The following is a 13,209-nucleotide window of genomic DNA, read 5'->3' as shown; positions in this document are numbered from 1 at the left end:
AGAGAGAGAGAGAAGAGGGGGAGAGAGGAAGAGTAGGAGAGAGAGGGAGAGGAAGAGGAAGAGAGGAAGAATAGGGGGAGAGAGAAGAGGAGAGAGGAAGAAGGGGGGAGAGAGAGGAAGAATAGGGGGGAGAGAGGGAAGAGTAGGAGAGAGGAAGAGAGAGAAGAACAGGGGGAGAGAAAGAATAGGAGAGAGAGAGAGGAAGAGTAGGGGGAGAGAGGAAGAATAGGGGAGAGAGAAGAGTAGGAGAGAGAGGAGAGTAGGAGAGAGAGAGAGGAAGAATAGGGGGAGAGAAGAGTAGGAGAGAGAGGAAGAATAGGGGGGAGAGAGGAAGAGTAGGAGAGAGAGAGAAGAGTAGGGAGAGAGGAAGAGGGGAGAGAGAGAGGAGAGAGAGGGAAGAATAGGGGGAGAGAGAGAGGAAGAGTAGGAGAGAGAGGGGAAGAGAGGAAGAGAGGAGAGAGAGAGAAGAATAGGGGGAGAGAGGAAGAGTAGGAGAGAGAGAGAGGAGAGAATAGAGAGAGAGAGGAAGAGTAGGGAGAGAGAGAAGAGAAGAATAGGGGGAGAGAGGAAGAGTAGGAGGGAGAGAGGGAAGAGAGAGAGGAGGAAGAGGAAGGGGAGAGAGGAAGAGTAGGAGAGGAGAGAGGAAGAATAGAGGGAGAGAGGAAGAGGAAGAGGAGGAGAGAGGAAGAATAGGGGAGAGAGGAAGAGTAGGAGAGAGAGAGAGGAAAGAATAGGGGGAGAGAGGAAGAGTAGGGAGAGAGAGGAGAGGAAGAATAGGAAGAATAGGGAGAGAGGGAAGAGTAGGGAGAGAGAGGAAGAGTAGGAGAGAGAGAGAGGAAGAATAGGGGAGAGAGGAAGAGTAGGAGAGAGAGAGAAGGAGTATGAGGGAGAGAGAGGAAGAATAGGAGAGAGAGAGGAAGAGGGAGGAGAGTAGAGAGAGAGGAAGAATAGGGGAGAGAGAGGAAGAGTAGGAGAGAGAGAGAGAATAGGGGGAGAGAGGAGGGAGAGAGAGGAAGAATAGGGGGAGAGAGGAAGAGAGAGAGAAGAGGAGAGAGAGAAGAAGAGTAGGGGGAGAGAGGAAGAGGAGGAGAGAGAGAGAGAGAGAAGAGTAGGAGGAGAGAGAGGAAGAGTAGGAGGGAGAGAGAGAGGAAGAGTAGGGGAGAGAGAGAAGAGTAGGGAGAGAGAGGAAGAGTAGGAGAGAGGAGGAAGAGTAGGAGAGAGAGAGGAAGAGTAGGAGAGGAAGAATAGAGAGAGGAAGAGTAGGAGAGAGAGAGAGAGAGGAAGAGTAGGAGAGAGAGAGATAGGGAGAGAGGAAGAGTTAGAGAGAGAGAAGGAAGAATAGGGGGAGAGAGGAAGAGAATGGTTAGGAGAGGAGAATGAAGGTTAGACATTAACTCTGAATGAGAGGGATCCTCTGGAGAGAGAGGGAAGAATAGGGGGAGAGAGAAGAGTAGGAGGAGAGAGGAAGAATAGGGGAGAGAGGAAGAGTAGGAGAGAGAGGAAGAGAGACTTCGAGAGGAAGAATAGGGGGAGAGAGAAAGAATAGGGGGAGAGAGGAAGAGTAGGGGGAGGGGAGAGAGCAGGGAGAGAGTAGAATAGGGGGAGTAGGAGAGAGAGGAAGAGAAGGAGAGAGGAAGAGTAGGAGAGAGGAAGAGTAGGAGGAGAGAGGAAGAGAGGAGAGAGAGAGGGAAGAATAGGGGGAGAGAGAGGAAGAGTAGGAGAGAGAGAGAAGAATAGGGGGAGAGAGGGAAGAGGGAGAGAGAGAGGAAGAATAGGGGGAGAGAGGAAGAGTAGGAGAGAGAGAGGAAGAATAGGGAGAGAGGAAGAGCAGGGAGAGAGAGCAGGAAGACACAGGAGTAGAGCAGGACAGAGAGAGAGGAAGAATAGGGGGAGAGAGAAGAATAGGGAGAGAGGAAGAGAGAGAGGGAAGAATAGGGGAGAGAGGAAGAGTAGGAGAGAGAGAGGGGACAGAATAGGGGGAGAGAGGAAGAGTAGGGAGAGAGAGCAGGGAAGAATAGGGAGAGAGGAAGAGTAGGGAGAGAGAGAGGAGAAAGAATAGGGGGAGAGAGGAAGAGTAGGAAGGAGAGAGGAGGAGTACAGAGAGGGACAGACACACAGAGATGAACAGAGTAGGAGAGAGAGGGAAGAGTAGGAGGGAGGAGAGGAAGAGTAGGGGGAGAGAGGAAGAGTAGGAAGGACACAGAGAGGGAATAGTAGGACAGAGAGGGAAGAATAGGGGAGAGAGAGAGAAGAATAGGGGGAGAGAGGAAGAATAGGGGGAGAGAGAGGAAGAATAGGGGGAGAGAGAGGAAGAGTAGGAGAGAGAGAGCAGGACACACACACACAGTATGAGGGAGAGAGATGAAGAGCAGGAGAGAGAGGGAAGAGTAGGAGGGAGAGACACACAGAGTAGGAGAGAGAGAGGAGGAGTAGAAGAGAGAGAGGAAGAATAGGTGAGAGAGAGGAGGAGTACGAGGGAGAGAGATGAAGAGTAGGAGAGAGAGAAGAGCAAGAGTAGGAAGGAGAGAGAGGAAGAGGAGGAGGGAGATAGAGGAAGAGTAGGAGGGAGAGAGAGGAAGAGTAGGAGGGACAGAGAGAGGAAGAGTACGAGGGATAGAGAGGAAGAGTATGAGGGACAGAGAGAGGAAGAGTGGGAGGGATAGAGAGGAAGAGTAGGAGGGACAGAGGGAGGAAGAGTAGGAAGGATAGAGAGAGGAAGAGTAGGAAGGAGAGGAAAAGGAAGAGTAGGACGTTGGGTAAGAGAGAGAAATGCTATCAGTTTAGTTCAGAATCTCCTCCTGACTCAGTTAAGCTACGAAGACCAACTAGATCTCACAGTCTCACGTCAGAATTAAACGTTCATCTGTGTTTTTCAAACATCACATTTTGTTTAAATTTAAGTTCAGGCATTAAATCTGAATGGTTAAGGTTAGACATTAACTCTGATTGGTTAATGTTAGTCATTAACTCTGATTGGTTAAGGTTAGACATTAACTCTGAATGGTTAGGGTTAGACATTAACTCTGAATGGTTAAGGTTAGACATTAACTCTGAATGGTTAAGGTTAGACATGAACTCTGAATGGTTAAGGTTAGACATTAACTCTGAATGGTTAGGGACAGACATTAACTGAGAATGGTTACATTAACTCTGAATGGTTAAGGTTAGACATTAACTCTGAATGGTTAAGGTTAGACATTAACTCTGAATGGTTAAGGTTAGACATTAACTCTGAATGGTTAAGGTTAGACATTAACTCTGAATGGACAGGTTAATCATTAACTCTGAAGGGAGACATTAACTCTGAATGGTTAAGGTTAGACATTAAGACATTAACTCTGAATGGTTAAGGTTAGACATTAACTGAGCATGGTTAACACACAGGTTAAGGTTAGACATTAACTCTGATTGGTTAAGGTTAGTCATTAACTCTGAATGGTTAAGACATTACACACACACAGCAGGGAGAGACATTAACTCTGAATGGTTAAGGTTAGACATTAACTCTGAATGGTTAAGGTTAGACATTAACTCTGAATGGTTAGCAGGGACAGACATTAACTCTGAGCAGGGACAGACACAAGGTTAAGGTTAGACATTAACTCTGAATGGTTACAGGTTAGACATTAACTCTGAATGGTTAAGGTTAGACATTAACACAGAATGGACAACACAGAGTTAGGGACATTAACTCTGATTGGGACAAGGTTAGTCATTAACTCTGATTGGTTAAGGTTAGTCATTAACTCTGAATGGTTAAGGTTAGACATGAACTCTGAATGGTTAAGGTTAGACATTAACTCTGAATGGTTAAGGTTAGACATTAACTCTGAATGGTTAAGGTTAGGCATTAACTCTGAATGGTTAAGGTTAGACATTAACTGAGAATGGTTAAGGTTAGGGTTAAGGTTAGACATTAACTCTGATTGGTTAAGGTTAGTCATTAACTCTGATTGGTTAAGGTTAGACATTAACTCTGAATGGTTAAGGTTAGACATTAACTCTGAATGGTTAAGGTTAGGGTTAATGTTAGGGCTTAAAACTCTATCACAGGATTGATCCTCTGGAATGAGACACCTCTCTGCCATCCCCGTCCACAACACCCTGCAGAACTGAAACCTACTGGAAGGTAACAGCCTCACCGTTGCCCCTCGTGGCCAGACTCCACATCTTCTCCCCACATCCTCAAACATAGATCAACCCCGAATACTGACTTGTATCACAGGTGACTTCGCTGATGAAGACACTCAGTCTCTCCCTCCCTCCCTCTCTCTCTCTCTCGAGCTCTCTCTCTCACCACACAGAGCAGGGACAGACTCCTCCTCTCCTCTCCCAGACCCCCAGACACTCTCCCCCTCCCCCTCTCTCCTCTCCTCTCCAGACACCTTCTCCTCTCTCTCTCTCTCTCTCTCTCAGACTCTCTCTCTCCTCTCTCTCCAGAGCAGGGACAGACCACCTCCTCAGACCTCTCCTCCTCTCCTCTGCTCTCCACCCAGGGACAGACCCCAGGGACAGACCCACACAGAGCAGGGACAGACACTCTCTCCCCCTCCCCCAGGGACAGACTCTCTCTCCCCTCCAGATTGCCACTTCAGGTCTCTTCATCTTCTGGAGTCCTTTCTGCTTCTGTCAATCAGCTGGTAATACATATCTTCAGGATTACACACACACACACACAGATCAGACACACACACACAGATCAGACACACACACACAGATCAGACACACACACACAGATCAGACACACACACACACACGGAGCAGGGACACACACACACACACACACGGAGCAGACACACACACACACGGAGCAGGGACAGACACACACACACACACGGAGCAGACACACACACACACAGACACACACACAGAGCAGGGACAGACACACACACACACACGGAGCAGGGACACACACACACACACACACGGAGCAGACACACACACAGACAGGGACACACACACACACAGACACACACAGGAGCAGGGACACACACACACACACACACACACGGAGCAGGGACACACACACACACGGAGCAGGGACAGACACACACACACACGGAGCAGACACACACACACGGAGCAGGGACACACACACAGAGCACAGACACACACACACACACAGAGCAGGGACACACACACAGAGCAGGGACAGGGACACACAGAGCAGGGACAGACACACACAGGGACACACACACGGAGCAGGGACAGACACACACACACACACGGAGCAGACACACACACACGGAGCAGGGACAGACACACACACACACACACAGAGCAGACACACACACACAGAGCAGGGACAGACACACACACACACACAGAGCAGGGACACACACACAGAGCAGGGACAGACACACAGAGCAGGGACAGACACACACACAGAGCAGGGACACACACAGAGCAGGGACACACACACAGAGCAGGGACACACACAGAGCAGGGACACACACACAGAGCAGGGACAGACACACACACAGAGCAGGGACACACACACAGAGCAGGGACACACACACAGAGCAGGGACACACACACAGAGCAGACACACACACAGAGCAGGGACAGACACACACAGAGCAGGGACAGACACACACACACACACAGAGCAGGGACAGACACACACAGAGCAGGGACAGGGACACACACACAGAGCAGGGACAGACACACACAGAGCAGGGACAGACACACACACAGGACAGACACACAGAGCAGGGACAGACACACACACAGAGCAGGGAGCAGGGACACACACACAGAGCAGGGACAGACACACAGAGCAGGGACAGACACACACACAGAGCAGGGACAGACACACACAGAGCAGACACACACACAGAGCAGGGACAGACACACAGAGCAGGGACAGACACACACACAGAGCAGACAGACACACAGAGCAGGGACAGACACACACACAGAGCAGGACACACACACAGAGCAGGGACAGACACACACACAGAGCAGACACACACACAGAGCAGGGACAGACACACACACAGAGCAGGACACACACACAGAGCAGGGACAGACACACACACAGAGCAGGGACAGACACACACACAGAGCAGGGACAGACACACACACAGAGCAGACACACACACAGAGCAGGGACAGACACACACACACAGAGCAGGGACAGACACACACACACAGAGCAGGGACAGACACACAGGGACAGACACAGAGCAGACAGACACACACACAGAGCAGGGACACACACACACAGAGCAGGGACAGACACACACACAGCAGGGACAGAGCAGACAGACACACAGAGCAGGGACAGACACACACACAGAGCAGGGACAGACACACACACACAGAGCAGGGACAGACACACACGAGCAGGGACAGACACACACACAGAGCAGGGACAGGGACACACACACAGCAGGGACAGACACACACACAGAGCAGGGACAGACACACACACAGAGCAGGGACAGACACACACACAGACAGACACACACACAGAGCAGGGACAGACACACACACAGAGCAGGGACAGACACACACACAGAGCAGGGACAGACACACACACACAGAGCAGGGACAGACACACACACACAGAGCAGGGACAGACACACACACACAGAGCAGGGACAGACACACACACACAGAGCAGGGACAGACACACACACAGAGCAGACACACACACACAGAGCAGGGACAGACACACACACACAGAGCAGGGACACACACACACACAGAGCAGGGACAGACACACACACAGAGCAGGGACAGACACACACACAGAGCAGGGACAGACACACACACAGAGCAGGGACAGACACACACACAGAGCAGGGACAGACACACACACAGAGCAGGGACAGACACACACACAGAGCAGGGACACACACACACACGGAGCAGCAGACACACACACACACACAGAGCAGGGACAGACACACACACAGAGCAGACACACACACACACAGAGCAGACACACACACACACAGAGCAGACACACACACACACAGAGCAGGGACAGACACACACACGGAGCAGACACACACACACACAGAGCACACACACACACGGAGCAGACACACACACAGAGCAGACACACACACACACAGAGCAGACACACACACAGGACACACACACACAGACACACACACAGAGCAGACACACACACACACACAGAGCAGACACACACACACACAGACAGGGACAGACACACACACACACACAGAGCAGACACACACACACACACAGAGCAGACACACACACACACAGACCAGACACACACACACACAGACCAGACACACACACAAACATTTAGCAAACACACACACACGGAGCAGGACACACACGGTTGAGAGAGAGAGAGAGAGGTAGTACTTCATTAACCTCTGGGGTGTGGAGATAAGACAACAAGGTGCATCAAAGACACAAACACACACACACTGAGCAGACACACACTGAGCAGACACACACACACACAGAACAGACACACACTGAGCAGACACACACACCCTGAGTAGACACACACACCCTGAGTAGACACACACACACACACACTGAGCAGACACACTGAGCAGACACACTGAGCAGACACACACACACACTGAGCAGACACACTGAGCAGACACACTGAGCAGACACACTGAGCAGACACACTGAGCAGACACACTGAGCAGACACACTGAGCAGACACACACACACACTGAGCAGACACACTGAGCAGACACACACACACACTGAGCAGACACACTGAGCAGACACACTGAGCAGACACACACACAGCAGACACACACACACACACACTGAGCAGACACACACACACACACACACACACTGAGCAGACACTCACACACTGAGCAGACACACACACACACTGAGCAGACACACACACACACTGAGCAGACACACACACACTGAGCAGACACACACAGACACACACACACACTGAGCAGACACACACACACACACACTGAGCAGACACACACACTGAGCAGACACACACACACAAACTGAGCAGACACACACACACACACACTGAGCAGACACCCATCTAGTCACAGACACTTAGAGAAACACAAAGAGAGATCCTGAACTAGAAACCTGCTAGGGGTGAAATGATTTCCAACCTGTCAAGGTGTGTGTGTGTGTGTGTGTGTGTGTGTGTGTGTGTGTGTGTGTGTGTGTGTGTGTGTGTGTGTGTGTGTGTGTGTGTGTGACCACATGGGCGACATGCAGGGGCTCAGAGGGGAGTAGGTGAGAGCTGTGATGGCTTTTCCAGCTCCCAGTCACAAAGACACATTTATACCTTAGAACAAACCCTTTATACAGGAGAGAGGAGAGGGGGAGGGGGAGAGAGAGAGAAAGAGGGAGTGAGAGAGAGAGAGAGAGAAATAGGGAGGGAGAGAGTGAAGAGAGAGAGAGAGAGAGAGAGAGAGACGGAGAGAGAGGGAGAGAGAGACAGAGAGAGAGAGAGAGAGAGAGAGAGAGAGAGAGAGAGAGAGAGGGGAGAGAGAGGGAGGGAGGGAGGGAGAGAGAGAGAGGGGAGAGAGAGAGAGAGAGAGAGAGAGAGAGAGAGAGAGAGAGAAAAACTGAAAACTGTCAAGCTCTGAAGTTGGGGCCATTTCACAGTTTTTCACAGATGTGCCTCACGCCCCTAAACACACACATTACTTCCAACGATAAAAATGACTGTTTCAGAGTCACACATCTAATTTTCACATCAAAGAGACGGAGAAGAAAGAGTGAAAGAGAGCGAGAGATCCCCCTTCCGTAAACAAAAGAATCAAAGCTTACATTTTCCCCAAACAGAATGACGGCGACACACACTGACTTTGGGGAGAATTGAATTTCACAGCGTTAAAAACCAACAACTTCCTGTTAGTGAACGTAGCGGTTCACAATGTCTACTATATATCAACTTCCACTGTTAGACAGGAAGCGTCCTGTGAACGTAGCGGTTCACGATGTTCACTATATATCCTGTTGGTTTCTGTGAACGTAGCGGTTCACAATGTTTACTATATATCCTGTTGGTTTCTGTGAACGTAGCGGTTCACAATGTTTACTATATATCCTGTTGGTTTCTGTGAACGTAGCGGTTCTGGGAGGAAAGAGAGATAATTGGGACGGAACCTGTTTGTTTGGTAGGCGACACACTCTGACACTAGTTTAGTCCTTCACTGCAGAAGGGTCGAAGGACACACACCTTAATTAACTCAAAACACCACCGTTCTGTAATTGCCATTCATGTGTTGTGTGACACTATGAGACGAGCTATGAACCAATTATCGCTCTTTCCTTCCAAATGGTGCACTTGTTAACTTCCCTTCACTGATTTGAAAGAAAAGGACAGGTATAAATGACTGGTACAAATGACAGTTATAAATGACTGGTATAAATGACTGGTATAAATGACAGGTATAAATGACTGGTATAAATGACAGGTATAAATGACAGTTATAAATGACAGTTATAAATGACAGTTATAAGTGACTTGTATAAATGACTGGTATAAATGACTGGTATAAATGACAGGTATAAATGACTGGTATAAATGACAGTTATAAATGACTGGCACAAATGACAGTTATAAATGACAGTTATAAATGACTGGTATAAATGACAGGTATAAATGACTGGTATAAATGACAGTTATGAATGACAGTTACAAATGACTGGTATAAATGACAGTTACAAATGACTGGTATAAATGACAGGTATAAATGACAGGTATAAATGACAGGTATAAATGACTGTTATAAATGACAGTTATAAGTGACTTGTATAAATGACAGTTATAAATGACAGTTATAAATGACTGGTATAAATGACTGGTATAAATGACAGGTATAAATGACTGGTATAAATGACAGTTATGAATGACAGTCACAAATGACTGGTATAAATGACAGTTACAAATGACTGGTATAAATGACAGGTATAAATGACTGGTATAAATGACAGTTATAAATGACTGGTATAAATGACAGTTATAAATGACAGGTATAAATGACAGGTATAAATGACAGTTATAAATGACAGTTATAAATGACTGGTATAAATGACAGTTATAAATGACTGGTATAAATGACAGGTATAAATGACAGGTATAAATGACTGGTATAAATGACAGTTATAAATGACAGGTATAAATGACAGGTATAAATGACTGGTATAAATGACAGGTATAAATGACTGGTATAAATGACTGGTATAAATGACAGTTATAAATGACAGTTATAAATGACAGTTATAAATGACAGTTATAAATGACTTATAAATGACTGGTATAAATGACAGTTATAAATGACTGTTATAAATGACTTATAAATGACAGTTATAAATGACTGGTATAAATGACAGTTATAAATGACAGTATAAATGACTGGTATAAATGACTGGTATAAATGACAGTTATAAATGACAGTTATAAATGACTGGTATAAATGACTGGTATAAATGACAGTTATAAATGACTGTTATAAATGACAGTTATAAATGACAGTTATAAATGACTGGTATAAATGACTGGTATAAATGACAGGTATAAATGACTGGTATAAATGACAGTTATAAATGACAGTTATAAATGACTGGTATAAATGACAGTTATAAATGACTGGTATAAATGACAGTTATAAATGACTGGTATAAATGACAGTTATAAATGACAGTTATAAATGACTGGTACAAATGACAGGTATAAATGACAAAAATGACAGTTATAAATGACTGGTATAAATGACAGTTATAAATGACAGTTATAAATGAATAAATGACAGTTATAAATGACAGGTATAAATGACAGGTATAAATGACTGGTATAAATGACATAAATGACTGTATAAATGACTGGTATAAATGACAGTTACAAATGACTGGTATAAATGACAGGTATAAATGACAGTTATAAATGACAGTTACAAATAACAGTTATAAATGACTGGTACAAATGACAGGTATAAATGACTGGTATAAATGACAGTTATAAATGACAGTTATAAATGACAGTATAAATGACTTATAAATGACTGACTGTATAAATGACAGGTATAAATGACAGGTATAAATGACTGGTATAAATGACAGTTATAAATGACAGGTATAAATGACTGGTATAAATGACAGTATAAATGACAGTTATAAATGACTGGTATAAATGACAGTTATAAATGGCTGGTATAAATGACTGGTATAAATGACAGGTATAAATGACTGGTATAAATGACAGTTATAAATGACAGTTATAAATGACAGTTATAAATGACTGGTATAAATGACAGTTATAAATGGCTGAAATAAATGACAGTTATAAATGACTGGTATAAATGACTGGTATAAATGACAGGTATAAATGACAGTTATAAATGACTGGTATAAATGACAGGTATAAATGACTGGTATAAATGACAGTTATAAATGACAGTTATAAATGACTGGTATAAATGACTGGTATAAATGACTGTTATAAATGACTGGTATAAATGACAGTTATAAATGACTGGTATAAATGACAGGTATAAATCACAGTTATAAATGAGTTACAAATGACAGTTATAAATGTTTGGTATAAATGACAGTTATAAATGACTGCTATAAATGACTGGTATAAATGTTTGGTATAAATGACAGTTATAAATGACTGGTATAAATGACTGGTATAAATGACTGGTATAAATGACTGGTATAAATGACTGGTATAAATGACTGGTATAAATGACTGGTATAAATGACTGGTATAAATGACTGGTATAAATGACTGGTATAAATGACAGGTATAAATGACTGGTATAAATGACAGTTATAAATGACAGTTATAAATGACTATAATGACTGGTATAAATGAGTTATAAATGACAGTTATAAGTGACTGGTATAAGACACGTTCCCCCATCAATCTAATTCATTACCATTTGTGGGAAGTTGTGAGATATTATTGTGATGCAGCCTCCTCCTAGTGTCAGAGTATCAGGCCTCTAGGTAGATGCCAACACATGAAGCCAGAGGAGGGAAGAGACAGAGCTGGTGAGTGTCACCATCTGGTGGCCGGAGGAGGGAAGAGACAGAGCTGGTGAGAGCTGGTGAGTGCCACCATCTGGTGGCCGGAGGAGGGAAGAGACAGAGCTAGTGGTGAGTGCCACCATCTGGTGGCCGGAGGAGGGAAGAGACAGAGCTGGTGAGAGCTGGTGAGTGCCACCATCTGGTGGCCGGAGGAGGGAAGAGACAGAGCTAGTGAGAGCTGGTGAGTGTCACCATCTGGTGGCCGGAGGAGGGAAGAGACAGAGCTGGTGAGTGCCACCATCTGGTGGCCGGAGCTGGTACTGCAGTCTCTTTGACACTCAATCATCACCACTCAGGTTACTGTGTCACCAAGTGCTTTACAGTTACCATACTCAAATACACATATATATATATATATACATACATACATATATATACATACATACATACACATATACATACACACATACATATACACATACATACATATATATATACACATACATACATACATATATATATACACATACATACATACATACATACATGTAAAAATTCCCTGTTTTAGGTCAGTAAGGATCACCACTTTATTTTAAGAATGTGAAATGTCAGAATAATATTTGGAGATAATGCTTCCCCCCCCAGCTTTTATTTCTTTCATCACATTCCCAGTGGGTCAGAAATGTACACTCAATTAGTATTAGGTAGCATTGCCTTTAAATTGGATAACTTGGGTCAAACGTTTCGGGTAGCCTTCCACAAGCTTCCCACAATAAGTTTGGTGAATTTTGTCCCATTCCTCCTGACAGAGCTGGTGTAACTGAGTCAGGTTTGTACAGGCCTCCTTGCTCACACATGCTTGTTCAGTTCTGCCCACAAATGTTCTATGGGATTGAGGTCAGGGCTTTGTGATGGCCACTTCAATACCTTGACTTTATTGTCCTTAAGCCATTTTGCCACATCTTTGGAAGTATGCTTGGGGTCATTGTCCATTTGGAAGACCCATTTGCGACCAAGCTTTAACTTCCTGACTGATGTCTTGAGATGTTGCTTCAATATATCCACATCATTTTCCTACCTCATGATGCCATCTATTTTGTGAAGGACACCAGTCCCTCCTGCAGAAAAGCAGCCCCACAACATGATGCTACCACCCCCGTGCTTCACGGTTGGGATGGTGTTCTTCGGCTTGCAAGCCTCCCCCTTTCCCCTCCAAACATAACGATGGTCATTATG

This window comes from Oncorhynchus nerka, linkage group LG15 (assembly GCF_034236695.1).
Source record: "Oncorhynchus nerka isolate Pitt River linkage group LG15, Oner_Uvic_2.0, whole genome shotgun sequence".
In the NCBI taxonomy this organism is placed as follows: Eukaryota; Metazoa; Chordata; class Actinopteri; order Salmoniformes; family Salmonidae; genus Oncorhynchus; species Oncorhynchus nerka.
The sequence above is the reverse complement of the archived record's forward strand: the minus strand, read 5'-3'. Positions refer to the sequence as shown.